Source organism: Balaenoptera ricei, chromosome 14 (assembly GCF_028023285.1).
Source record: "Balaenoptera ricei isolate mBalRic1 chromosome 14, mBalRic1.hap2, whole genome shotgun sequence".
Lineage (NCBI taxonomy): Eukaryota > Metazoa > Chordata > Mammalia > Artiodactyla > Balaenopteridae > Balaenoptera > Balaenoptera ricei.
The window spans coordinates 14,282,602-14,309,716 of NC_082652.1; the positions used below are offsets into that span (position 1 = coordinate 14,282,602).

The 27,115-nt window shown below is 50.7% G+C and overlaps 1 long non-coding RNA gene across 2 annotated transcripts in view; it reads right to left on the reverse strand.

The window, feature by feature from the left end:
- The window catches only part of LOC132347237 (uncharacterized), a 169,244-nt gene that overhangs the window by 105,677 nt on the left and 36,452 nt on the right, over window positions 1-27,115 (reverse strand). For both annotated transcript variants that reach the window (XR_009497146.1, XR_009497145.1), the window contains exon 2: window positions 9,107-9,388. This is a non-coding gene — a long non-coding RNA (uncharacterized LOC132347237). The remainder of the gene's footprint in view (window positions 1-9,106; window positions 9,389-27,115) is intronic.

Consider the following 27,115-nt stretch of genomic DNA (forward strand, 5'->3'; position numbering starts at 1 on the left):
CACTTTCCTGGCCTCTTGGTAGCTAAAGCAGTCCATGTGGCACAGTTTGGGCCAATAAAATGTAAGCAGAGGTCTGTTGGGAGGATTTGGGGGAGAGTTTCAATTTCTCATCAAGGAGAAATGCTCAAGAGGAAAGCCTTCTGGTGCCACCCCTTCCTCCTTCCTGTCTTAATGCAGACGTGATGCCTGGAGCTGAGGTAGCCATATTTGAAAATGAGGAAGACAGGCACAAGAAAAAAAGGCCAAATGCTAAGGACAGTGGAGTGATAAAAGACAAAGCCGGATCCTGATGACCTCTTAAGGCAGCTGGATCAATGTCAGCAGCAGCCCACCTCTGGACTACTCATCATGTGAGAAAGAAAAACAAAAAAAAACCAAAAACTCTCCCCTTGTTTAAATCACTGTTAGTTGGGCTTTCTGCTACTAAAGGTCTTCTTAGGGGATTCAAATTTCTGTCTTGCTATAGTTATTGTTATTGTATAGCAAAGGCATGGTGCACCTTTGTTTGATGGGCTGTGGGCGGGACACACATCCCACCTGATAAAGTGTTTGCAACACATCAGCTAATCCCCAAGAAGAGGTCTTTGTGAACAATTGGAAATGATCTAACTGCCCAGCTGCAGGGGATGTATTAGCTAAACCTTGGTGCATCCTTATAATGGAACACAACTCCACCCCTAAGAAATAATGGTGTAGAGACAAATTTATTGGCAGGGAGAAGCCCATTCTATGTTAAGTTTTGTTTTTTTTGTGTGTGTGTGGCTGCGTTAGGTCTTCGATGCCGTGTGTGGGCTTTTCTCTAGTTGCGGCGCGCGGGGGCTACTCTTCGTTGCGGTGCGCGGGCTTCTCATTGCGGTGTCTTCTCTTGTTGCAGAGCACGGGCTCTAGGCACGCGGGCTTCAGTAGTTGTGGCTCCCAGGCTCTAGAGCGCAGGCTCAGTAGTTGTGGCGCACAGGCTTAGTTGCTCTGCGGCATGTGGGATCTTTCCGGACCAGGGCTCAAACCCATGTCCCCTGCACTGGCAGGCGGATTCTCAACCACTGTGCCACCAGGGAAGTCCTATGTTAAGATTTTTTAAAGCAGGGTATCAAACAATATGAGAAAAGGTATCTACCAAAGAATATACACCGTGTGTTTCCACGTATGTCATATATGGTGATAGAGGTCAGTTTAGGTGTTGCCCTGGGAGAGTATGAAACAGAAAGAAGTAACAGAGAACACTGTAGGGTGTTAGAAATATTTTATAATATCTTGACCTGGTGTTGGATACATGGGTGCATAGAGATGTAAAAATTCAGTTATTATCAATGCAACTGGTGTTTATTCTTTGAATGCATACATTAAAAAAAAACTCCAGTAGGTTAATTAGGCTGTCAGTTGTATGAAGTAAATTTTGGTCAAGGAATAGCCAAGGTAGTAATGCAGTAATAAGTTATAAATGTGCTCACTGTGTTCTAGAATGTCACGATTGGAATACAAGAAATATGTGTAAGAAAAAATACAAATATTCAATATTGATGGTTGAATGAAAAAGAAAAAAAAGAAAAGGTATCTAGAAAGATATTCACCTGAAGGTAAATAGTGGTTGCAATCTGAGTTTTTGTTGTTGGTGGTGGTTTTGTTATTTTCCATATTATTTGAATATTTTACAATAGGTACATATAGTTTTTGCTAATAAAAACTGTCATTAGCAGCAAATGCAATAACTTATTTTCATCTAAAACGCATGTACCATACCCAGAAGACTGGAAAGATATATGGTAAAATATGAATACTTAGCCCCATGGGGTGGGATTACAGGTAATTTTTTTTCCTTATCTGCCTTTTCTACTTTTTTGCAATAATGAGTATATATTACTTGTTTAATTTTTCAAGTTCTGTTTTTGAAGAGCTACTCCTCTCATTATGTTTGCCAAAGCCTCAAAACCTCCCCTTGGGAGATATTTTAATCCAATCAAGATCTTCTGGTCCTGGCAACAAACTCCAGGGCTGGTGTACTGTGATTTTAAATAACTAGCAGGATGTAAAATTAGGAGACGGTTGAGTCCCCAATTTCTGGTCATTGTCAACTTTCCTAAAGAACTCCCTCAATTGCTTAATCCAACCCGTTGTATTGCATTTAAACCCCAAAGCAAAAGACAGAGTGATAAGAGGAAAATCCCACCTCCTGATACCACAGATAAGAAATTCTCCTTCCCTTCTCCTTGAAGATAAATCATGCTGACCCACCCTCCATGGATTCCCCTCTTGGAAGAAGAGTCATAAAAATATGGCAGGCCAAAGCATTTGGAGAAGGATGACGGAATGACAGAATGACAGAAAAATATACGATCAACTTAGCAGAGGTGGCCGTCAGTTTGGGGGCTCTCCAGAGTTCAAGCATGACCGTAAAAGACCTCAGCATCCCAATGACTCCCCCAGGAGAAAGAGATCTCCCTCCAAATCCAGCCTGTCACCTAACATCGGTGAGCAGGAGTGCCCCGGGGGAGCAGGAATTGGTTTATCTGTGCCTGAAAGAGCCAAAGATGGAAGGAGGAAGGCCAGAGGGGTAGACAGAGGGGCCTTCTCTAACGATTTAGGGCTCCGCATCTTCCCCCAAAAGTCCCTCTGGTGCCCTAGGGGTCCCGGAAAAGTCAGCCCAGAGAAGGCAAACATGGAAAATAAAACTCCCCAGGCTTGGGGTGGGAAAGAATCTGGAGGGTCCAGTTGCCGCTGTCTTGCAGAACTAACACACGGCCCACAACATGCATGACCTCTGGTTCACATCAGCGCTGCTGATCAAAAGGAAGAAGCTCACTGCACCCTGCCCAGGCCTCCCGATCCGGGGAAGATTCAAAGCCACTGGCTTCGTGGCTGGTGTGGCTTCCATTAACCCAGAGGTTGGTGCTGAGGACTTCTCGAAAAGTTGAGCATCAAACGTAATGAATCATGAGAAACCAAGAGCTCAGGCCAGCCCAGTGACCTTTAAAGCAAGATAATATTACTCAAAAAGAACACAGTTATGGAACCATTAAGACAAACAGGATCGGCGCAAGTGCCCTTCAATTCCCACGGCAGACGACAGTCCGTGGCGACTTGGAGATGGGGCTCCCCTCACCCCTTCCCCTGCTTCCTCCAGCCCCTACCTCGCTGGGCCACGCACACTTCTTTCGTTCCTTCCCAGATTAACAGCAAGGATGGTGCTATGTGGCGGGGTGGGGAGATGCAATCGCTTAAGAGAGCACCTTCCATAATGAGATCCTTGTATGGCCAAGGATTTGCAGCATCAAAGCCAATGTTCACCTTGGTTTCCTGCCTACTGCTATGGACGCAAATAACTATCAATACCCCCTCCCCAGAATCAACCGGGGTTCTGAAATGCACTCGATCATCCAAAAGATGGTGTGTGTGTGTGTGTGTGTGTGTGTGTGTGTGTATACACATGCACACTTACCCCTTTATTCTTTTCATCCTTCAACTTCTGCATTGCCCCAAGTTTTGCATGGAAATAGATACAGGGTATTTTGAGATCTAGACCAAATCCTGACTTCAAGAAATCAGATCAGTTTCAGGCAGTGCCTGGGTTCAGCGAGAGGCCAGTCCACCCAGAAACGTAAACCAATTCCAGCCAGGGCTAGGTGAATGCTCACCAGACAGACGTACTGGCCCCAAGCATGTCTGAGGGGCCATACAAGGCTCAGCTCAGACACCACACACTCACACACGCACATGCACGCACACAGTCATTTTGGGCTTGGCTGTCATAAAACTTAAGACACTTATATGGGGGTGAAAGGTCAGGAGGGGGGGAAACATTATTTTCTGTTATTAATTACACCTTATCCATTCTACATGTGCTGCACTCGTCTTAGATAAAGTTACAGTTCTATTTTATTAGGAAGCCTCCGGGATCATGTAAAGGGGGATTTGGGATTGAGACAAAGGAAATCGCAGGATGGGATGCAAGGAGGGGTGGCGGGCAGGGGGAGCTCATTTGTCCTCCTGCTCAGAAGCCCAGCCGGTCTCCTCCTAGGCCATTTCCAGGACTGAATCTGCACATTCTTGAAATAGCTCGCTCTGCAACTGCTAAATGAACCTGGTCCCCAAATCAACTCGGTCCCAATCGGACTGCGAGCTTCCTGAAGGCAAGGACAGGAGGTGAGAGGGAAAGAGGAGAGTGAACCCTCTGGCCAGGCTGCTGCTGGGTTCAAAGAGAGATGTGAGGCCAGCCGTGGGGCCGGGGGTAACTTGGAAGTTCAAGTCCACATCCGGGTCACCCCTACCCGCCCCGCAACGGGCAGCTGCCGGAGGGAATTCTTTCCTTGCTGGGAGCTCCCATCAGTGGGAATATGGGGTAGAGATGGGTGCTGGTGGGTTAGGCAGATGGAGGGCCTCGGGGTCCAACAGGAGGGCCCTTTGAGCCCCTTCACCCTTGGTGGATAAGAAGAGAAGTCTCAAGTGTCTACGACAGGAAAGAAGGAACCAAGACGCCCCAGTGGGTGGAGAAGACAAAATGGCAGCATGGAAAAGAGACGGTCTCATTCCTAGGGGACAGCCAGAAAAGACCCAGGAGGACAAAACCTGGATTTAAATCCTGGTCCAACTCTTTCCCTGGGCAAGTTATTTGCTCCCCCTGAACCACAGTTTCCCCAATTCGGAAACTAGGAGTATCACATCAATAATAACACGGATCGCACCACTGTCACTAATAGCAGCAATGACATTAAAAGGGCTGAGACGATCATCAGAAGAGCCCGCCCTTCCTAAGGCACTGTACGATAACATAATGGGAAGCGCCTCAGAGCCATAAATCACAGTGCAGATATAATTTATTGTTATTAATATGATCTGCCCTGTCCTTCCCCAGCCCCCCGGGCTGCCAGGAAAGTCTGTGCTCTGTCATCATGCACTTGAAGACAGGTTGTTTTGTCCCTTCTCTCCTCTTGTTTCTAATCACAATGTTCTAATTCTCCAGCTGAGGTTGAATTCAATTCTCGGCCGGAGCTGGATGCCATATATTACCCCCTGTCCGGGCAGCAATCTGGCTTCTGTCTCCTAGAGCTGCCGTGGGTCCCGTGCTTCTTAGGCACCAGACGCTGGGCTCAGCTGAGCACCGGTGATGGTTTACAGCCCACGGCAATGCAGTGAAAGGTCCTTCTGTGATCCCCATTTTACACAGGAGAAGACTAAGTCTCAGGAAAGACAGCTGGATTTAATCGCAAGAGTCTCTCACTCCAAACCAGCACATCTTTCTGCCCTCCTGAACACTTCTTTTTTTTTTTTTTTTGGCTTGCGGGATCTTAGTTCCCCAACCAGGGATCGAACCTGGGCCCCGGCAGTAGACGCACGGAGTCCTAACCACTGGACTGCCAAGGAATTCCTTTTTTTCATTTTTTTCTTTCTTTCTTTTTTTTTTTTTTTTTTCCCCTGTGGCCACGCCACACAGCATTCAGGATCTTCGTTCCCCGACCAGGGATTGAACCTGCGCCCCCTGCAGTGGAAGCGTGGAGTCTTAACCACTGGGCCACCAGGGAAGTCCCCCCTTTTTTCCTTCTTCTTCTTTTTACTTTTTTTCCTCCTGAACACTTAACATAATTCCATCAGGTCTTTGATAACTTGGGAGGGCAGTCCCCACCTGTTACTAGAATGTCTGTCTCACATACAAGGGAACTGAGACTCAAGAACTGGGGTCCCTTGGAAGAGCAGGCCCTGCTATCTTGAGTTCAATGAAGCATTCACCAACCCTCAATTCTGATTTCAAGGAACATGCAAGAGAAGAGGGAGGGAGGGAGGGAGGGAGGGATGAAGGCAGCCTGCGGTTGGAACGTCTCTATCTGCCCAGCAGCATGTTTCCCGGGGGTCCCGCCAGGAATTCAGGCCTGTGGGCCCCACTGGGAGTCCTGCCAATGAATCCAGGGCCCTGGCTGCCTTTGATCCTTCCCACCGTCCATCCCTCCCCTGATGTAATCCTGCCTTGTAGCCCCGATGTCTAATTTGTGGTACCCCAGCAGTGCCTCCCAGGGCACCAGGCTAGCAGGGGACTTTGAAGGCCTGGTGACACTGATAGGGAATTCCACGTTCTGGGAGAGAAACGTGAGTCAGGAGCCCAAGAATAAAGCACCTACTAGTCCAAGATATGGCATTTCAAGTATCGCATCTGCCCACTCATTTGCTCTGTTTCTACCTCTGCCGTCTTTCTCCTTGTATGACTATGTCTTTGGGTTTCAGTTTCTCTTTGCAGGTACCGCCTGGTATTTCTGACCCTCTCCTGGCCCCCTTCCTCTGTATTTCTGGGTAGGGGTAGTTATCTCTGTCTCTCTCTGCTTTTTTTTTTTCTCTCTCTTCTTTATCCTTTTCTCTCCTGCGTTTCTTTCTCTGTGTGTGTGTGTGTCTCTCTCTCTAGTCTCCTTCTGTCTCTCTTTGGACTGTCCCCACCTCTTGCTGTGTTTCTCCCCATGTGATCTGTCTGTCCCCTTCGCTGTCTCCCAGGACACCAGGACAGCCCAATCATTCCACAAAACGATTTAGCAGAGGCAAAAGCAGCAGCCACAGAAACATGGCTCAGGTTGGGAAGAGTCACCCTAACCCAGAGCCACAGAGTATGGGTGAACCTGTCCATCACCTTCTGTCCATCACTAAGAACGAGTCAGGGGTCACAGAGGATGCAGGTCATTTCAAGTACCCGAACCTGTTGCTGGGAGAGAAAACCCTGCTGATGGGGGGATTCTTGGGAGGTTTACTGCATAGGGGTGAAGAGCCTCCACTCTCCCTGAGAACCTTCCAGACACGCTAATCAATTTCCAATTCACTCTTCCAACATCACTAGGGGCTGTCAAGCCCACACTTACAGATCGATCTCCATTTCCAGGTCTCCCACCAGTTATCACAGCCAAAAATGTCCCCTTGGCTAAATCTTGGAGCTCACCTACATTTTGAAACTTTGTGAACCAAATGAATCCACACACACGAGGCACCAGGACCTCCCGGCGACAGCCCCATCCTCACCTCAAACACATACATTTTTAACTATCAAATGTCTACCAAGAACCCAGCATTTGCTGAGTTACTTCACTAACCTTCCTTCTTTTAATCTAGACTTCTCAGCAGACCAGTGAATATCATTAATCCTCTTACTAAAAAACTGAGATCTCAGAAAACTGAGATTCAGACAAACACAGTGACTTGTCCAAGGTCACACAGCCAGTAGGATGGGTGCCCGGCCGAGCATCTCTTTTCACACGTAGAAAAGACAGCTGGAAACTTGCCTGAGCTTTGATTTTATTTTTTCTGTCCCTCCTCTCACTGACTGATCACATCAGAACTGGATTTTGCTTCCAGGCCAAGCATATTGGGTTATTTAGCTTCCAGAACCCATACCAGTGTAGAAACAGAATTTCTCTTCTCTAGAAAACTGCCCTTTTTTTTTTTTTTTGGCTTGGGAAATGCTGTTTTCTCCTCCATTTCAGGGCAGGAGGCATTCCGGATATTTAACTTTTGGAAGGCAAGTTTGGCATCCGGGACTGTTTTCTGCCTTATTAAACTTTTCAGAAACTGTATCTCTTTTAAACAGTCTGTAGGGGCTCCCCGCTACCCTGTCTCCCCCCGCCCCAGCAAAGGACCCTCTCCATCAGCCCACACGTTCCCGCATCCCATCTGTCAGAGGCCAAAGCCAAAACACGTCCCGGGAAAAGCTAGAGAGGAAGGGGCGAGGCAGGGAGAGAGATGTCTAATCATCACACAACCTTTGAAACGTACCTCGAGCAAATCGACTTTGTCTAAAACGCATCCAGCATTTAACATTTAATAGGAGCTGATCAATTTAATGCACCACATGCCTTGGGTAAATGGATCCTTCCCCTTTAAGGGTCTGTTGACATTCGGTGAAGGAGAAAAACAGTTGTTATGATTCAGAAACTCAGGATGAACCCAATTAATCAATGCTGAGATGATTTGAATCATGTGGCAAATGCTTGGTCACCTCTCTGATATCCTATCCCCGTCCCTGGGAAGATGCAGACATGATTGATGTCACCTGTGACCACCATGTCTCCAGGCAAGACCCCCCCCAAACCCGGCAGACAGAGAAACAAATTAGATCCAAAGGCCCGGGATCAGTTTCAGAGGGGACAGGCCTCCAGCTGGGGAGGGAGTGGTCTCTGGGGGGGCCTGGCCTGGCCTGTCTGTCACAGGCAGGCAGAAGATAGAGGCCAGACCATATGGGGGCTGGGAAGGAGGGCGCACTCAGGGATGGGGTGGCCAGGGCCTCTCAGAGTCTTAGAGCCGTGAGCATGCCCGTATCTTTGAGGGCTTTAAAAAAAATTTTTTTTTTAGTGTAAAAATAATTGCTCAAGCTTCCCCTGCCTCTTAGAATTACTTTCAGGCGTGTCTGTCCTGGGCCTTGACTGGGAGGAAATGGGGTCCGAGAGGGAGGGAGTAGAAGAGAGTGTTCATCAGAGGTTTTTTTTTTTTTTGATCGCTTTGAAAGTCTCTGCTTGTTACACACACACACACACCCCTCATCGCCTTTCCCCTGGCAGCCCCTGTGACTGCCCTCATTGATATGAACCTTGGCCAGGTCAGTTCCACTCCCCCAATGTCACCCCCACTTTTTTTTTTTTTTTTTTTTTTGGCCACGCTGCAGGACATGCACGATCTTAGTTCCCTGACCAGGGATCCAACCCATGCCCGTGCAGTGGAAGCGCAGTCTTAACCACTGGACCGCCAGGGAAGTGCCAGCACTCCGCCTTTTTACATCAGCCTCCCTTGCCTTCTTCCTCCCCCAGGAGAGAATGGACCATAGGACAGGGGCCACTTCTGCGTTCCTAGATGCCTTGGTTTCTAAGAATAGACCCTAATATTCTCTAGGGTCTACATCCGTGCACACACACATTGTTTTCACCCCTACTCCAAATAACGTCTGGGGTTTATGAACTATACAGGAGGCCTGCTGTCTCCTTCCTTCTTTTCCTATCTCCTTATTCATTCTTTTTGTTCTTTCCTCCCTTCTTTGTCTTCTATCTCCCCCTCCCTCTTCCACCTCCCTTCTTTCATTCATTCAACAGACATTTCCAGAGCACTGCGGGCACTTCTGGGGGTTTCTGGGAAGAAGGGGAGATAAGGTCCCTACCTTTGGAGAGTGCAGGAAAGATAAGCAGAGGAGAGAGCAGGGATGCCTCCATTTCCTCATTCTTCTCACCTTCTCCCCAGAGTCTGTGCTGCTGCAGAATTGTCAGCGCCTTCAGTCCCGTTTCACAATTCTGACCTCAGAGACTTTCCCAACACCAGCCTTTGATCAGGAGCGCAGCCACTGAATCCTTGTGGATAATTCACTTTTCCGTCCTGAGGTGCCTCCCCATGATGTCTTCTGGAACCTTCCAACCATCATCCAGCTCTTCTTCCTGCGAAGTCACTGGAAGTACAAGACAGCCAGAACCTCATTTACCTTGTCCAGACTGTAACCCGGGCACCCAGCCCCCAACACAGTGCTCAGCACATAGTAGGTGCTCTAAACATCTGCTGAATAACAGAATGAAAAGCGCTGCACCCACTTTCCACTTGACATCACCCTACTGACTCTACAATGTGCTCATTTTACAAAAAAATCACACCTTGCCTCCTTCCCGAAAGGTTTCCGATTGTTCACAATGCAGATTCCTAGGCCCCCAAAGAGGTGGATTCTGTAGCTCAAGGGTGTGGCCCTGGAATGTGCATTTTAACAACCACGCCAGGGGACTCCTATGCGCACACTCCTCAGACCACTCTTTGAGAAGCTCTACTGTGGATAATAGGGAGCCATTGAAGGTATGGGAGCAAGAGCATGACTTGCACGCTTTAAAGAAGGTCCTCGCGGCTGCAGTCTAGAAGATGAAGCAGCAGACCTGGGGGTGGGTGGGAGAGATGAGTTAGGAGGTGAAGTTCCAGAACTCTCTTGAGGGCTTAGGGGCAGAATCTTCTTAGAAGGGGGTTTAGGGGACTCAGAGCATGTTTACTTGGGGTATTTTAGGAGAACTCATGGGGATTTCCAGGAGGCTTCCTGGGTTTCACCTCTCTTCCTGGGAGGAAAAGCCGTTAAAATCCAGAAACTGGCAGGTCTCAAGTATAGAATTTGCCAAATTCGTGGAGAAAGAGTAAGTTGGAGAAAGGAAAGATGGGCCCCCTTTCCTTCTTCATTTCCTCCCCGGCCATTTCCGAAAGCCCCTTAGCAGGCCCCTAACCTCCTACTGCAGCAGCACCCCACCCCGCCCCCGCCCCAAGCCGCAGGGTCTGGAGGGACCAGGCTCCTGGCTTCTACCCTCCTGGGGTTCTCAGAGGAGCATCTGGCCGCGGACCCTGGGCTCTGGCCGGCGGCATCTGTTTGCAGTGCTTGAGTCAGTAGTTTTATTTCTGCTCGGCGGAATAACATAAACTATCTTGTTACACGGCAGGCCAACTGGGCGCAGAGCCGGCTGCTCTACAGTCCTCCAGCGGGACCAAAGCAGAGCTTAACTGAGCTGGTGGGCCTGGGCAAGGCCCCTAAAGCAGTCAGAGGAAACGGCTGCTCTATGGAAAGTTCTCCCCAGCCTGGGCCTCTGCCGTTTGAATCCCAGGGCAGCTCCTGGCTGACCCCTGGAATCTACACTACCCACGACCCCCACTCACGCAAGCACATGCAAATCTCCCCCATCTTGCCCATTTCCGGAGGCAGCAGAGATAGGTCAGAACTATCTGCTCCAAGGGTGGATGTTAGTTAAAAGCTTGACTTCTGGAGATAGCCTGCCTGGGCATGAATTCTGGCCATACTATTTGGGGCAAATGCTTTCACCTCCCCGGGCCTCAGTTTCTGCATCTGTACAATGGGATTCACAAGCATTCCTCCCATGTAATAGGGCTGTTTTGAGCCTGCCATCAGGCAGTATCTGCAGCATTGCTGTTTTTCGTTTGTTTGTTTAAATTTATTTATTTATTTTTGCCTGTGTTGGGTCTTCGTCGTTGGGTCTTTGTTGCTGCGCGTGGGCTTTCTCTAGCTGTGGGGAGCGGGGGCTACTCTTCGGTGCGGTGTACGGGCTTCTCACTGTGGTGGTTTCTCTTGTTGCGGAGCACAGGCTCTAGGTGTGCGGGCTTCAGTAGTTGTGGCACGTGGGCTCAGTAGTTGTGGCTCACGGGCTTAGCTGCTCCGTGGCATATGGGATCTTCCCAGACTAGGGCTCGAACCCGTGTCCTCTGCATTGGCAGGCGGATTCTTAACCACTGCGCCACCAGGGAAGTCCCCGTTTGTTTGTTTTTGGCCTCACGGCATAGGGGATCTTGGAGTTCCCCTACCAGGGGTCGAACCCGTTCCCCCTGTATTGGAAGCTCGGAGTCCTAACCACTGGACCACCAGGGAATTCCTGATCAGGCAGTATCTGCAAAGCGCTTGGCAAACACCCTGGTGCGGTGGGCACTCAATAAACGTTGGCTGTTATTCCAATCATTAGGATGTATGAAGTGAAAAGAGCCGGCCAGAACTGGAAGCAGCCACTGGGTTTGGTCATCACTCTCAGCCCAGCTGGAAGGAAGTGCACACCCTCCCAGGATGCTGAGGCAAATACAAAAGGAAATCCAACCTCTTCCCCCACTCCTCACAGGGTCCCAGCTCCTCACAGGGTGGGGCTCCCAACTTTGGAGGAAGAGACAATCTCCTCCTACGCCTGACTCCCCAAAGAAACAGATGTGGGGGGCAGTTCTGAGAACCTGATGCAGGGACAGGACCCCCAGTCCTCTGATTCCCATATCAGTGGGGAGGCTTTGGGGATGAAGAAAGAAAGAATCTATACTCTGGGAGACCCCAAGCTTGCTCCAAGCTCACCTACACTAAGGGGGGTGCTATTAGCCCTGACTACAGAGGTGGAGGGCCTGGACCTCTCTACCACGACACAGACCTTGACCCTGGACATTCTCAAAGACAGAGGGACAGTTCCCATGCCCAGTGCCCGGCAGCCTCCCTGGTACCCCTGCCTATAGGGGGAGACTGGGAGATCCCCTCCACTCTCTTGTTTTTTATCTTTAATGTCCGGTCTAACACTTCGCATGTGAGAGATTCTAAACAAATAATGAATGGGTGAGTTCACACGTGTGTGCCGCAGTAAGTGAAGTGTGTGTGTGTCTGGTGGACTTGGGTAAGGGTATGTGTACACATATGCGATGAAGATGCTTGTATCTGGGAGAGGTTGCACACGTGTGTGCACGCAAGTGTGTCCCTGCAGCTGGACGGATATTCCCTTGAGGGCCTGCTGAGTGTCCCCGAGGTCCTGCCTGGGGGCAGACAGCCTGGGGGCAGCACACCCTCAGATGCCCACTCCAGAGGTGGCAGGATGACCCTTAAAAATTGAAGATGGGGTTGGCAGGGCATTCAAAACCACTTACAGAAGCCCCTTTATCTGGAAAGGAAACTAACCCCATTACTAATTGTAGCCAAAGTCCCTTACGCTGGAGCCTCAGGGGTAAATGTCCCCTGACCCAGGACCAGTTGGGCCAGGACAGCCGAGGACCCACAGCAGAGAGAACCTCAGATCCTTGCTGCCGAAGTGAATTTGCATCGATGTGGCTTTCTGTCCACTGTCGGCTACAAATCACACTGACCGGTTCTGCTGTCTTATCCATCTCTGCTCACTTCCTCTCTGTTTCTCTCTCCAGGTCTGCTTCTCCCACTCACAATGCCTTTCTGTCTCTGTATCAATTCCGGGTCTTTATTTTCTCTCTTCCCCCTCTTGATTCAGGCTTCCTTCTCTGTCTCTCTGAGTCTATTTCTCTCTGTCCCTCCCTGAGTCTCTCCTGTGTCTACCTTCTCTCTCCCCGTGTTTCTCTATGTGCCTCAGTATCCTTCTGTCTCATGTTTCTCCCTCCATCCTTCCACCTCCCAGCCGGCCTCCGTCTCTTTTTTCTGTGTGTTTCTCTCCCGACCTCTCTCCGTCCATCTCTGCCCTTCCGCCTGGGTCTCTCTTCTGTGTGGGTTTGTGTCTCCGCATCTCCCTGCGCCCCCGCCCCGCCCCCCGAGCCTCCCCGCCCCGCCGCTGGGCCTGGGGATCGTCACTCAGCGGCCCTGCCTGATCCAGCGCGGGCCCCTTTGTTCGCAGCTCCCTCCTCCTACACTCCCCCCACCCCCGCATCGTCCTCCAGGCCCTGCTTTCCCTTCCTCCTTCCCAGGCCCGACAAGCTGGGCCATCTCTCCAGCCCACGATGTGGAGAAATGCGCAGCCGCGCCGCGAGCGCCAGGGCACAGGGAGGCTGAGGCTGAACGTCAGAGCTGGACCACCCCGACGACACCTCGGCTGGGGCCATTAAGGAAACACCCCACCACTACTCCCTCCACCCCACTATCCCTCCCCCATGCGGCGCAGGGGGGCTGGGAAGGGCCTGGTTCCAGGCCCTCGGAGGCGGGACCCCCATCCCTGACCCCATCCCTGACTCCGAGTGGCCCTGGCCAAGTAGTGCCCCTCTCTGGGTCTGTAAGATAATGCCCAAGGCCCCCTCTCTTACTGGAGGCACAATGGTTTTATCCACCACCGTCTGCCCCATGCCTCCAGCCCCCAGTGGGGTGCCTGGTCCCCCGTGTGGTTGGTACATTGACTGAACCTGCATCCCAGGAACCTCCAACCAGCTGGGCCCTCAGGCTGCCCTCCTCTGCTGCCCTGGGCACTGGCTCCCACCTCGCACACTTTGTCCTCCCATTTCCTGGAGCAGAATAGGAAAGCCTGAGATTTCTGTAATTTCTCCACTGCCCCAGGGAGTCCCTAGGAATGGAGACACCTCTATAAATCAGCCCCAGAGCATCCGTCAGCACATGTGTGGAGCTGTTGATCCCAGCGTTAAGGGCTACCCCTCGCTGCAGGAACAATCCACTTCTTGGGACTGTTCTGTGCCCCAGGTGTCTTTGGGCGTCTGTGATCATATCAAGGATGGCCCAGCTCGGTGTCAGATTTAGGGCAGGGAGATGGAAGTTTTCTTCTGTCTGTCACATTGCCTGCTCCCTCAACCTCCTCTCTCTGCCCTCTGTTTTTATCTGTCTTTCTCTGTCTCTGGGCCACTTACTGGCTGAGCACCTTGAGCAAGTGTCTTCACCTCTCTGACTCTCCACGTTACACTGTGAATTGCAACACAGCTGGCTCACAGTGCTGCTAGAAAAAGTGTAGCCCTTAAATAACAGCACTAATAATAATAATAGGAGGAGGAAGAGGAGGAAAAGGAGGAAGAGGGTGGGCTGAGCAGGGGTATACCATGTCTATGTGAGCCTAAAACCAGTATTCACATAAGTCAATCTGGTTCAATATATATACAGGCAGTAGCACACAGAGCTTCTTGGTCTTAGAGACCCCCCAGGCCAAGCCTAATTACTCTAGCCAAGACCTTCACCCTCCAGCCCCCACTCCTTGGGCTCACTGGCCCCAAGAACAGGAGGCCTCAGAGGAATCAGAGATGGGGTTATAACCCACTTCTCACGTAGAAGCCCATATACTCCATCGTTGGGCTGGAATCAAGAAGCCTTTGGCGTGCCTGCCAAAGAAAGGGCACTTCTTCAGCGATCCAGAGCTTCCCACTGCCACCCACCCTCCAGAAGTCTGGGGAGCCTGATTTCAGAGAACCCTGGGATTGGAAACTCATTCTGCTTGGCTCTGAATCTGCTTTTTGGTTGTGGCCTAATGAGCATCTAAGAACATTACGATCACCGGCGACTTAGCAATTAAACCGTCTAACCCCTGTACCACCATGATTTTGCAGTTGGAGTAACTGAGGCCCAGAGAGGTTGAGCAACTTGCACAAAGTCACGCAGTAAGTTGAGGACAAAAGGAAAACCCAGGTCTGTCTCTGGTGCTCTCACGCCCCTCCCTTGCTTCCTCCCTCAGGGCTGTTGTCAGCACCCTGGCCTGGGAGGGAGACGGTAAGCCCCAGACCTTGGGGTTCCACCTTTGTTTGCCCTCCTGACTTGATACGGACTGAAAGTCATGCTCCACGCCCTCACCAGGCCTGTTTCCCCATCTGGAGGGTGACTGGACCGACTGTCCTGAGATCCTCTCATTCTGTTTTGAGGTTTGTATCAGAGAAAGTCAGAACCTGCTTCCACCGAAATGCGCCAGATTTACACAAAGTGAGCCCCCCCCAACAGCCGCCCCCCTCCTGGAGCTCTGAAGCCACGACTTTACTGGCTCTGTGCCTTTTAAAGCGAATAGTTGAAAGTCCCTACCCATAGGGCTAGTCACGTAAGAAAAGAACCATTTATTATGGAGGGCATAGTAAGTACTCAATAAAGGATGTCTACGCTCATTATTTTTACTCTGATTATCAACCGCTAATCTCTGTTTCCCCCACCTTCAATGTCAAGACCTCCCCCTCCACTTCTGCCCTCAGTCTTCTCCATCACCCTCTCTGTCCTTGGACTACAAAGAGGTAGGGTGAGAGACCGAGGGTGGACAGCCCACAGCTTGTAGACTGGTGCCCCCGGCTAGCCACCCAGAGCCAAGGCTATATACCCTAGTGGTGACTGCCTTTGAAGTCACCATCTTATGTAACCCCCTTGTCCCATCCCCATCTTCCTGTTCGTCCCCAGACCTTGGGGAGGAAAATGCAGCCCAGGGTCAGTAAGCCTGGGATTTCTTTCACGTGGCTGAGGAGAGAACTGGGAAAGGCTCTCCCAGAGGCATGACACTGGTGGTTAGGAGTGCCTCCCCATGAGTTCAAACCCTGCCTCCAGCGCTTCCTCACGGTGTGACTTTGGGCTGCAACAACGTCTCTGTGCCTTGACTTTACTGTCATGTGTTAAGTACCTAATTCATAGAGTCACTGTGAGAAACACTTGTGAGAAATAAATAAGCAAATGGCTTAGAACCATAGCAGGTGGCTTAACAAAGGAAGGGCACTTGTTAGAAGTAGTTAATAATGTTATGTTAAACCCTAAGTATTGACCTTTATTCTTCTGAAGAGGGTTGTTCAAAATAGGATTTGAATCCCAAAAGGGTAGCTGGGAAACTGACCTCAGCCTCAGTTTTCCTCATCTGTAAAGTGGGGATAACACCTCCTTGCCAGGAAACCAGCTGAAAATTGAACCAGGCGATCAATGGAGAGAAGGTGCAAGTTTACATAACCTTATCCGTAATCCCTGTGCGTCTCCACTATCCTCGTTCCCAAAACTTGGAATATGGATTAGGGAATGTTTACACACACACACCTCATTGTAATCCTTAAGAAGAGGGACCACGGGGTCAGCTATTCGAATGTTTCCCCTCCCTTCCCCCAATTCGTCCTTCCAAACGGTCTGAAGGCGTCTGCTGAAGGGCTACAATCCACCGGAACTCTCGGGGTAACTGCCTCCGCCTGCCCTCGCGGGTGTAGACCGAGATTTGCGGGGACTGGGAGAGAGGAAGAATGTTTGCGCAGCCTGCAAACGACTTGGCAGGCTGCAAGAGGGGAAAGGCCGCTCCGGGGAGAGTTCACATTGAAATTACACGGAGGGAAGAACGTGCAGATCAGCTCTGAAGCTCATAAAACAGAGCGAGGTGACTGAGAAGAACAAACACGCCTCCAGAAGGAAAATGTAAAAGTTCGTAAAACGCGCTCTTCAAAGCCTGACTGGGAGGGGGTGGGGGGCGCGAGGGAGGGGGTGGGCCGTGGCCGCCGGGCGAGGTCGCTGCCCTCTGGGCTGTTACGAGCGGGGTCTAGGAGGGGGAAATGGGCCCAACCTCCATCTCCTCCCACCGAGGAGGTCAACGCTCCTCTGGTTCCCTCCTTCGACGAGCTTGGCCCGCTGGAAACGAGAGGGCGTGGGCAGAGTGGTCCGAGCGCGAACCCACGCAGGGCCTGGGGTCTTGGGGAGGACCACCCGCGCCCCCTCATCTGGATGTCGAGCACGGGGACATAATAGAAGCTCGGTCCTGAAAGGCAGGCAGGGGCTAGAGCACTCCCTCGCTCATTGGATAGTCACTGGAGCTCGGGGCATTGTTTGGACTTTACTCAACACTTGGGACACAACATCGTAATCCAACTATACTGAAAAAAGAAAAAAGAACACTTGGAAAGCCTACTGAACCCTCCAGGGTCAAGACAGCCCACCTTCAAACCCCTCCTCCCGCTCCCCATCCTCCCATCCTCGCCCTTTCCTTCCACCCGGGAGAAGGCCAAGGTCGACTCCTAACCCCAGGCGGTGCGCCCCGCCCTGCGCTCTGCGCTCCTGGGCTGGGTCCCCGCCGACGCGTCCCGGCTCCCCCGGTCAGGGTCCCCACGCTCAGCCTCCTGAGCAATTCATTCGCCCCTACAGACACCCGGGTTATTCGCCGGTTAATTCCCGGACGCTTTAACGAAAAGCCTGGAAGTTAACCTCACGCCCCGCTCGCACTGCCCGATGGCGCGGCAAGTGGAGGATTCTCGGAAAAGATCAACCGCGGCAGCTCCCGAATCCCGGCAGCCCCTGGCCGGCGGGTGCCGAGCTGACGAGAGAGGAACTTTCTATAACCACTTACTGGAGCACAAAGCCGGAAATTGGTCCTGATGCGGGACCCTGTAGCTTCCTACGTGCTTCTACGGCTTCCAGCCTCGGTGGGACCTCGGTGGAACCTCCAACATGGGGAAATTGAGGCTCGGAGAGGTTAGGGTGCCCCCAAGACAGGCTGCCTGGACGAGACGGAGTCGGGCCGAACCCAGGGTTTACACGTTTTAAATCCCAGTTGGGCGCGTTCTGAGACGCCCGCCTGACCTCCCTGAACTGGGTCAGCCCAGGCGTACATCCCGCGGAGGGATTTAGCCTTTGACCCGCGGAGGGATTCGGCCTTTGACCCGCCGATGCCCTGCCGGGGAGAGGTCTGGTGTATTTCCCTGGTCTTCATCCTCCCTGCTTGCGGGGGGCCAGTTTCCCCGCTCCTCTCCTCCCCCTCCTATCCCTCCCACCCCCCACTGAGCTTCCTACAGTTTCTTGGCCAAAGCCTCACCTCTAGCAAGGGAATTCAAATTTGCCTCTTCACTCCAAAGCCTGTGCCTGTATTCTTTCTATCAGTGGTTCTGGAACATTAGTGAGCACCACAGTCCCCTGGAGGGCTTGTTAAAACCAGATTGCCGGGGCTTCCCTGGTGGCGCAGTGGTTGAGAATCCGCCTGCCAATGCAGGGGACACGGGTTCGAGCCCTGGTCTGGGAAGATCCCACATGCCGCGGAGCAGCTGGGCCCGCGAACCACAACTACTGAGCCTGCGCGTCTGGAGCCTGTGCTCCGCAACAAGAGAGGCCGCGACAGTGAGAGGCCCGCGCACCGCGATGAAGAGTGGCCCCCGCTTGCCGCAACTGGAGAAAGCCCTCGCACAGAAACGAAGACCCAACTCAGCCATAAATAAATAAATAAATAAAATTTAAAAAAAAAACAAAACAGATTGCCAGGGCCCACCCCCAGAGCTCCAGAGGTCTGGTCTGGGGTAAGGCCGGAGAACGTTCATTTCTGACAGGTTTCTGGGTGCTGCTGGCCCCGGAATACATTTTGAGAACAACTGCTGTATATGCCGCGGTGATGCTGAATTCCTCTGTTCATAACGTCTAAATACTGTGCGTCCTCCCAGACTAAAGCCCCTTAAAGGCAAGGAAGCCAGTCTTCTCTGTATAGTCCCAGCACTTGCCACAAGGCTCTGCAGACAACAAGTCCCCATAAATATTTGGGCTTAATCATGATTGCTGAATATGTCGCCATTTATAGAGGTTTAGTGCATGCCTGCTGCTTTTCTGGGCGCCTTAAGAGTAGCAGTTTATTTAATACGAGCAACGACCCGGGAAGGTAAGACACGATCTCCCGTTTTACTGATGCAAAAACGGAGCCACAGAATGGGGGTGCCAGGCACTGAGATGGAGAGAAAGGAGACTCAGGGGAAGTCTTCTTCGTGGAAGGCAGGGTCTCCCAAGAATCAGCAATCTCTGTCTCCCTCTCTGCTAACCCGGGGAAACCGTCTTAAAGGGAGGGTTGGGGAAGGACAGGCTCTCCTGGCAGGTGACAGTAAAAAATAGGCAGCATCACCATCAAGGGAAGACCTGGGCCTCCAGAACCGTCACAGCCTAGAATGTGTGCCCCTCACACCCCTAACACCTGCCTGTGGTGTTTTGGCCAATCCATCCACATACCTGAGGCTGGGAGAGACCCAGTGCCCGAAACGCCATACTTTCTGCACTGGAGTCCCCCCCATCCCACCCTCTGCCAACCTGTCCGAAGGCTCCGGAATCAGAGCTTCGGGGTCTCAGACTCCGGTGGGTTCCACAGTGTGGGGTCAAGAGAGACACCTGTCCAGCCAGTGGAGGACGGGTGAAGAGTCTAGTCATCCTAGGCACAGCCATAGCCTCACCTGGAAGAAAACTGTCACCCAGCTGACACAGGGTCAGGGAGGAGCCGAGGGCACCCCTATCTTACAGCCTCCAGGTAGTTGTGGCGCCCAAGCTCCTGTGTTCAAACTGTATTTTGTCCCCGAGTTCTACACACAGCTCAGTGTTCCTGGGCCACATCGTAAAAAGATTTACAAGATGATGTTAAACTGGCAGTAAAAACAATTAACTTTAATGGCACCTTGGGTGGATGTCTGGGTGGTACTGAGGGAGGGCCCATGCTTCCTCCTTTCCTGACCGGGAAGCCAGGTGAGAGAGAGGACCTGCTTGCTGTCAGGCAGCCCTTTGGGTTCAAAGGTTCAAGGTTAAATCAAAAAGAGGGGGCTTCCCTGGTGGCGCAGTGGTTAAGAATCTGCCTGCCAATGCAGGGGACAAGGGTTCGAGCCCTGGTCCGGGAAGATCCCACATGCCGAGGAGCAACTAAGCCCGTGCGCCACAACTACTGAGCCTGCACTCTAGAGCCCGCGAGCCACAACTGCTGAGCCCGCACGCCACAACTGCTGACGTCCATGCGCCTAGAGCCCGTGCTCTGCAACAAGAGAAGCCACCGCAATGAGAAGTCCGCGCACCACCACAAAGACCCAACGCAGCCAAAAATAAATAAATAAATAAAATAAATCAATTTATTAAAAAAAAATCAAAAAGAGGACTGGACTAGGGGGCCGGAGGAGAAGAGTTCACGTCCCACTTGACAGTTCCCAGCTGAATGATCCTGCACACGCCCCTTAACCACTCTGACACTCAGTCTTCTCATCTATTAAATGGGAATCTGTCGAATGGAAATGTGTGAAAAACCTTTTCAAATGGGAATTTGTTAAAAAAGTAAATAAATAAATACAAGTCTCCTTCTCGGGGTTGGGAGGATCGCAAATGAGATTTATTTGGAAAGGCGTCCCGTATGCCTGACATTTGGATGTATGTATTAAGCCTATATGTGAGTGTGCATGCGTAATGAATGTTAGTTTCTGGAGGACCCAGGCTCCCCGGGCATAAAATGAAGGGGAAACACCAGGCTACTGCAGAGGCCACAGGCCCCTGGTGCAGAATCCCAACCTAACCAGCGTCACTTACATGTAGGTTTCCTGCTAAAATTGACTTGCTTGTCCAGCCAGTGACCTCGGAAGCGACCCCCTGCTCAGGCAGGCTGCAGCCCCAGGCTTTGAAACTGACCTGGATTTCTAGAAAGCTGGCAAGGAAATGAGAGTGGCTAGGGGGCGGGGGGGGGGGGGGGCCTGGGGGGAGGGTTTCTGCCTCCCATGTGCCCTGCTCCAGTCCGGAAAGCTCTAATTCTGCAAGTCTCCCTGGCCTGCAGACAATTAACTGTCCATTTCAGAGAGACCTGTGTGTCTGTGTGTGGCCCTCTCCACCAACGAGGACCAGGGAGACATGCCCCAGCAGAGGGTCGGCCCAGGGAAGGAAATCGCCCATTGGCCTGTTTCTCTGCTTTGGGAAATCAGTGGGGAAATGCAAGAGGGAAGTTAGGCTCATCCTCTATCCTCCTCTCCCAGGGGCCAGCTCTACATGCTGCAGAAGAGGCTGGCCCTGCCTGAGACCTGCATCCCTCTCTAGGGCCTTCTCAGGTCCCATCCCTGGCTCTGCCCCTCTCTGGGTCAGCCCCCTAAGGTCTCATCACCAGACCCATTTGCTCTGGAACGAAACCACTGTCATCAGTCTCAAGGAAGCCATCTGACATCAGAGTGTGCACCCTGCCTTCTTCACCGCTGGGTGCCTAGTTCCATTTATTTTGCACCCCTCTCCCCCAGCAGACATATTTCCCCCTGCTTATTTCAGGCAGTGTTTAAAAAAACAAAAAAGTTAAAAAGTTGGAATGATGGGGAATTCCTTGGCGGTCCAGTGGTTAGGACTCTGTGCTTTCACTGCCGAGGGCTTGGGTTCAATCCCTGGTTGGGAAACTAAGATCCTGCAAGCCACACGGCACAGCCAAAAAAAAAAAAAACGTGGAGTGATGATCCAGAGTTAAGTGGTGTGATGGTTAATTTTATGTGTCAACTTAACAGGCTAAGGGATGCCCAGAGAGCTGATAAAACATTTCTTCTGGGTGTGTCTATGAGGGTGTTTCTGGAAGAGCTTAACATTTGAATCGGGTAAAGCAGTTGGCCCTTACCAGTGTGAGTGGGCTTCCTCGAATCCACTGAGAGCCTGAATAGAACAAAAAGGTGGAGAAAGGGCAAATTTGCTCTTTGTTTGAGCTGGGACATCTATCTTCTACTGTCCTTGGGCATTGATACTCCTGATTCTCAGACGTTTGGACTTGGACTGAATTACACCACCATCGTTCCTGATCTCCATTGAATTGGGTTTGATTTCTTGCTGCCAAAAATAAAACTTATAATGGATACACCTGTTCTATCTCACAGAGTGATCTTGATTGGGGTATCCTTAGGGTGGCCTCTTCAATAAACATCCTTTGGCAGAGGTGGTGGGAGTGGGGGATGTCTTTCCTCCAGAAATGCCCTAGTTCTATTTCCCCATTGGGTATCCAGGTTTGATTTTAGGCCTGGATTCTATTCCAGCAAACGATACAGGCTACTCTAAGTCTAGGTCATAAAAGACCATTCAACTCCTATTTGATTCTCTTGTTCTAGGTGTTCAATCTCAAGATAGTCTTACTTGGAACCCAGTCACCATGATGTGGGGAACCCCAAGCTGCAGGAAGATGCCATGTGGAGCTGTTCCAATCGACTGTCCCAGCTCAGTCCAGCCTTTGAATCATCCAACCCCAGTGCCAGACACATAAGCGAAGCAACCTTAGGTGTTTCCAGGCCCCTAGATGTTCAAATTACTCCCAGCCATTCAGGTCTTCCAAGCTGAGGCCTCAGGCATCATGCAGCAGAAACAGGCCATCCCTACTGTGCCCTTTGTGTCCAAATTCCTGACCCACAGAATTTGGAAGCATAATAAAGCAGTTGTCTTTAGGCCACTAAATTTGGGGTGGTTGGTTATGGAGCAATAGAAAACCATGTAAATGTACAATGCCCTTCACCAGTCTGAGCCTCAGTTTTCCCATCTGCAAAATGTGGATATGAACACCTTCCAAAGGTGATCCTGGGAGTGAATGTGCTCATACAAATAGCAGATGACCAGGCACGTATGCCTATTGGACTTAAGAGGTTAGAACTGTTCAGCTCAGACAGAGGCTGGGAGCATAGGTGGGGCACCCTGAGATTCTCAACACCCAGATTACCTGCTCCCTTTCACCATACCCAGAAAGAACCAAATCAGTGCTTCAGCTAGCTCTCATATCGAAAAAGAAGCCCACAAAATATACACACCCTGCCACCATCAACTTCCCTTTCCATGCCAATCAAAGAATTAATTTCCAGAAAGCAAGACTGCCAACAGCAGAAATAAATCACAACTGGGCAGGAGATGAACATTTTCCAAAGAGAAACAATTTAGCAAAAATCTCTCCCCCCTCCCACCCTCTCCAAACCAATAACAATTCGATTATTCAGCCGCCACTATAAATGATGAAGCAGCCACATGGCATCCCTGAGTGAGGAGGAGGAAAGGAGATGAAGACCAGCCAGAGGGACATACTAAGAAGCCAAGGGAGGTAACCCTCCCCAGGACTGGGGGAAGGAATAACAGCTGTCATCCTCATGGTCATTGGCATAACACTTTGTTACATGAGGCTCTTACATCCATTATTGCATTTGACCCTCTGAGAAAGCTTAAGAGGTTGACTGAGGTGATGTAATCCATCCCCGTTGAACAGATACAGGACATGGCGCTCAGAAAAGCATTCAGCTGTGATAGAAAGAGCACCCAATTTGGAGGGAGAAGAAGTTGATTTGTCCACTTATTCCACGACTGTTTTCAAAGCCTATTAGGTAGTGGGCACAAGACCAGGTTCTGGGGATACATCAATGAAGACAATAAACCAAAATGCCCATGGAGCTTAGATTTTGATATGAAGAGAACTATAATTAAAAAAATAAAATAAACAGGGAATTCCCTGGTTGTCCAGCGGTTAGGACTCAGCGCTTCCACTGCAGTGGGCAGGGGTTTGATCCCCGGTCGTCGGGGAACTAAGATCCTGCATGCCGCAGGGTGCAGCCAAAAATAAATAAATAAATAAAAATCAACACAATAAGTAAGGGCATTAAATGCTCTTAAAAGGCAAGGAGGGCTATGATAAAAGCAAGTAGAAGGGAAGAAGAATGGGGAGGAAGAGGGCTGCAGTTTTGGATGGGGTGGACCGCAAAGGCCTCCGTGAGAAGGGAGCATATGTGCAAAGGCTTGCAAGATAGGAGGGAATGAGTCTCACAACAGTTTGCTGGGGAAGGAAATAGCCAGGTCAAAGGGCAGAGGTGGGAGCATGCCTGCAGGTTCTAGGACCAGCAAGGACATCAGTGTAGCAGAAGCAAGGAGAAAGGGAGGAGTAGACAAGGAGGTCAGAGAGGTAAGAAGGGGCCCACTCAGGCCAATGTAAGGACTTTGGTGTTTACTGTAAATGAGGTGGGAGCCATGGCAGGATTTAGAGCAGAGGAGGGACCTGACCTGACAGAGGCTTTAGGAGGATCCCTCCAGCTATTATTGAGAACAGCCTATAGCAGGCAGACTAGCTAAGAGGCTACTGTGGCAACCCGGGTGAGGATGATAGTGGCTTAGACCTCAGTGGCAAAGGCAGATGTGAGAAGAAGGGGTTGGGGACTTCCCTGGTGGTCCAGTGGTTAAGACTCCATGCTTCCACTGCAGGGGGCACGGGTTCGATCCCTGGTGGGGGAACTAAGATCCCACAAGCCACACAGCCAAAAAAAGAGAAGGAGGAGGAGGAGAAGGAGAGGAGGAGGAGAAGAAGAAGAAGTAGTTGGACTAAGAATGTATTTTTGAAGATAGGTCAATAGGACCTCTGCCTGCTATGTCCCAGCATCTAGAACAGTGTCTAGCACCTGGTAGATGTTCAATAAATAGTTGTGGAATGAATAAATTGGGCTGTTGGAAAAGGTCTCTTAAAGGAGATGAGCTCAAAAGCTGAGGTTTAAAGGATGAGTAAGACACGAATAAAGAAAAGGGACAGGGGATCTAGAAAGAGGGCGGCCCCAGTGATTCTTGCCTCCTGGTATTCACACCATGTAGAGTCTCCTCCCACATCAGATAGGGCCAACCTGAACAGCGAATAGGATATGCAGAAAGGATGGAGTGTGTCTTCCAAGGGTAGGTCATAAAAGACATTGTAGCTTCTGTGTCGCTCCCTCTTGAGTCTCTCACCCAGGAGGAAGCTGGCCTGTTGTCATAAAGACACACAAGCAGCCCATAGAGAGTCCTTGGAGGGAAACCGAGGCCTCCAGCCAACAGCCAGTACCAATTTATCATTTGTGTGAATGAGCCATCTTGCAATTGCACCCTATGGCCCCAGTCAAGCCTTCTGATGACTGCAGCTCCAGCCAATATCATAACTGCAACTTCATGAGATCTTGAGCCAGATCTATCCAGCTAAGCCACGTCCAGATTACTGACCCAGCCTTAAGTTTGGGGTACTTTATTACACAGCAGTAGCTAACTGATACAATGCCCATATCTGAGGGGAAAAAAGAGACCAGGATGGCTTTACCTTTATGTATGTGGGAAAGAGAAGCAGGAGATAAGGACCAAGGACTTAGCAAAGACCAAATTGTGGAAAGCCTTGCTGGGCACATGGAGGGGTTTAAATTGTACTTTAATTGCCCTGGGAAGTTATGGGAGAATTTTTTTGTAGGGGAATATCATGACCTAGATTTACACTCTCAAGATCCCTGTGGCTGGTATTCTGAGAATTGAGAGGAGAGAAGCACAAGGAGAAACCAGGAAACCACAGGGAAGCCAATTCCACCACTTACTAGGTGAGTCACCTTGAGCAAGTTTATCTCTACACCTCAGTCTCCTCATCTGTTAAATGGGTATCATGGTCCCTAGACTTAGTAGCAAAGATTATGAGATGATATATGACAGGTGCTTCCAGGGGTGCCTGCTTGCAATACGTGTTCTGCAAATCTCAATTCATCCCTGCCCCCTGCCCCTCCTGTAAAAACAAATTCCCTCAGGTACCCCCCAAACCATAGAATTTGTGTTCGAGTCCTAGGAACTGACAGATTACAGAACAATCAACAAGCTCGGCCATCACTGCCCCACTGGGTGCCTTCTGAGTGTCCGGCACCGTGCCAACCTCTCTCCCTGTGCTATCTCATCCATCCTCCCTGTCACGCTCTGAGGCCAGTAATTACTATCACGGCATTAACTTCAGAGCCTCTGTGCTCTTAGATTCCCATGATGTCACATCACAAAGCAGGTCTCAGCTGTCACTTCCGGTCCCCTAGCAAAGAGGCCACAGAGACTGTAAGGACTGGAGGAAATCCTGGTCTTGATACAGAATTCTGCCCCTTGAGTGGACACTGGAAAAAGAAAATCCTGCCTCAGTGACCTGTCTGAGCTGGAGCTCATCACCTCCTCACTCTGATGTCCCCAGCTGGACTTATCTGTCCTGCCAAAGGCAGTGAAGAAGAGTGGGGAAAAGCACAGCATCTAGAACAGTACACGTGGATCCAAAGCCCAGCTTTGCCACTTGCTAGCATGTGTGACTCGAGGGAAGTTGTGCAATCTCTCAATGCCTCATTCTCCCCATCAGTAAAATGGGGGTAATGGCTGCACCCCCCCCCCCTTTTTAGGGCGGACCTAAGGAAGAAGTTATTTGTATTTGCAAGATGCTTGGGCCTGACAGCCGCTGCTCTGCTGATAAGCTGGCCCAGCCTCCCGTTTGCCTCCCTTCCCCCAGCCCATTGTAGGTAGTCAGTAAAGGGTTTACCCCAGCCCGGCAGGACCTGGGCCTCCATCCCGGTCCTGCCATTTCCTAGGTGGGTGGCCTTGGGCAAGTTCAATCTCTAAGCCTCTGTTTCTTGATCCATCAGAAGGCATGGGAATACCCACCCCCCAAAGCTCTGTGAAAGTTAGAAACCGAATATATCAAGAGCTCATCGCAGTGCACAGCACATGGAAAGTATCCGATGATATATGAATTCCATCATTTTTTATTTTGTGCTTCTCCAACTTGGTGAAAGAGTATCCACTTTAGGGCCTCTCTGTTGTTTTCTCTGATACACATTGTCTGTCTTCCGTGATGGAAGAAAAAGAGGAGGAGTAGGAGATAAAGGAGAGGAAAAAGAACGACCAATCCCTGTGTGCCTAATAGGCGTCTGGCATTGTTCTAAGTGCTATACATGGACATTCTATTCGATTCTCATTATAATCCCCCATTTTACAGATGATAAGACTGAGACCCAGAGAGGTCACAGGACATCCTCAAAGTCACACAGCTGGGAAATAATAAAACCAACAGATTAAGCGAATAAACACTACCTTTAAAATAAGACTCCCATTAAAGGGGGACTGGAGAGTGGCTGGAAGACACACACGCTCCAAATTCCTCTCCAAGTGCGACAGCGACACACTTGAGCCTATCTGGGTGCTGACAGGTGGAGAGAGTGTTTTGTGCAGGGCTTGGTGAGCACGCAGCGGTTCCAGGAAATTCCCAGCGCATCTACTAAAAGGCACCCAAGAGTCCCCTTTCTTTGAGGAAAACAGTCTCAAGGTCACTGGATGTGTTTGTCCCAATCGGAGGGTCGAAGAGGACAGGGGTGGGGTCAAGTCTGTGCTGCTTATTCTCTACCCCCTGCCCCTCCACACACACAGATCCACACTCCATCTCGTCTGCTCTGCCCGGAACCCAGGGAGTGACCCCTGCAGATACATCACCAGCTCCTTGCCCTCTCACTTTTGGTTACG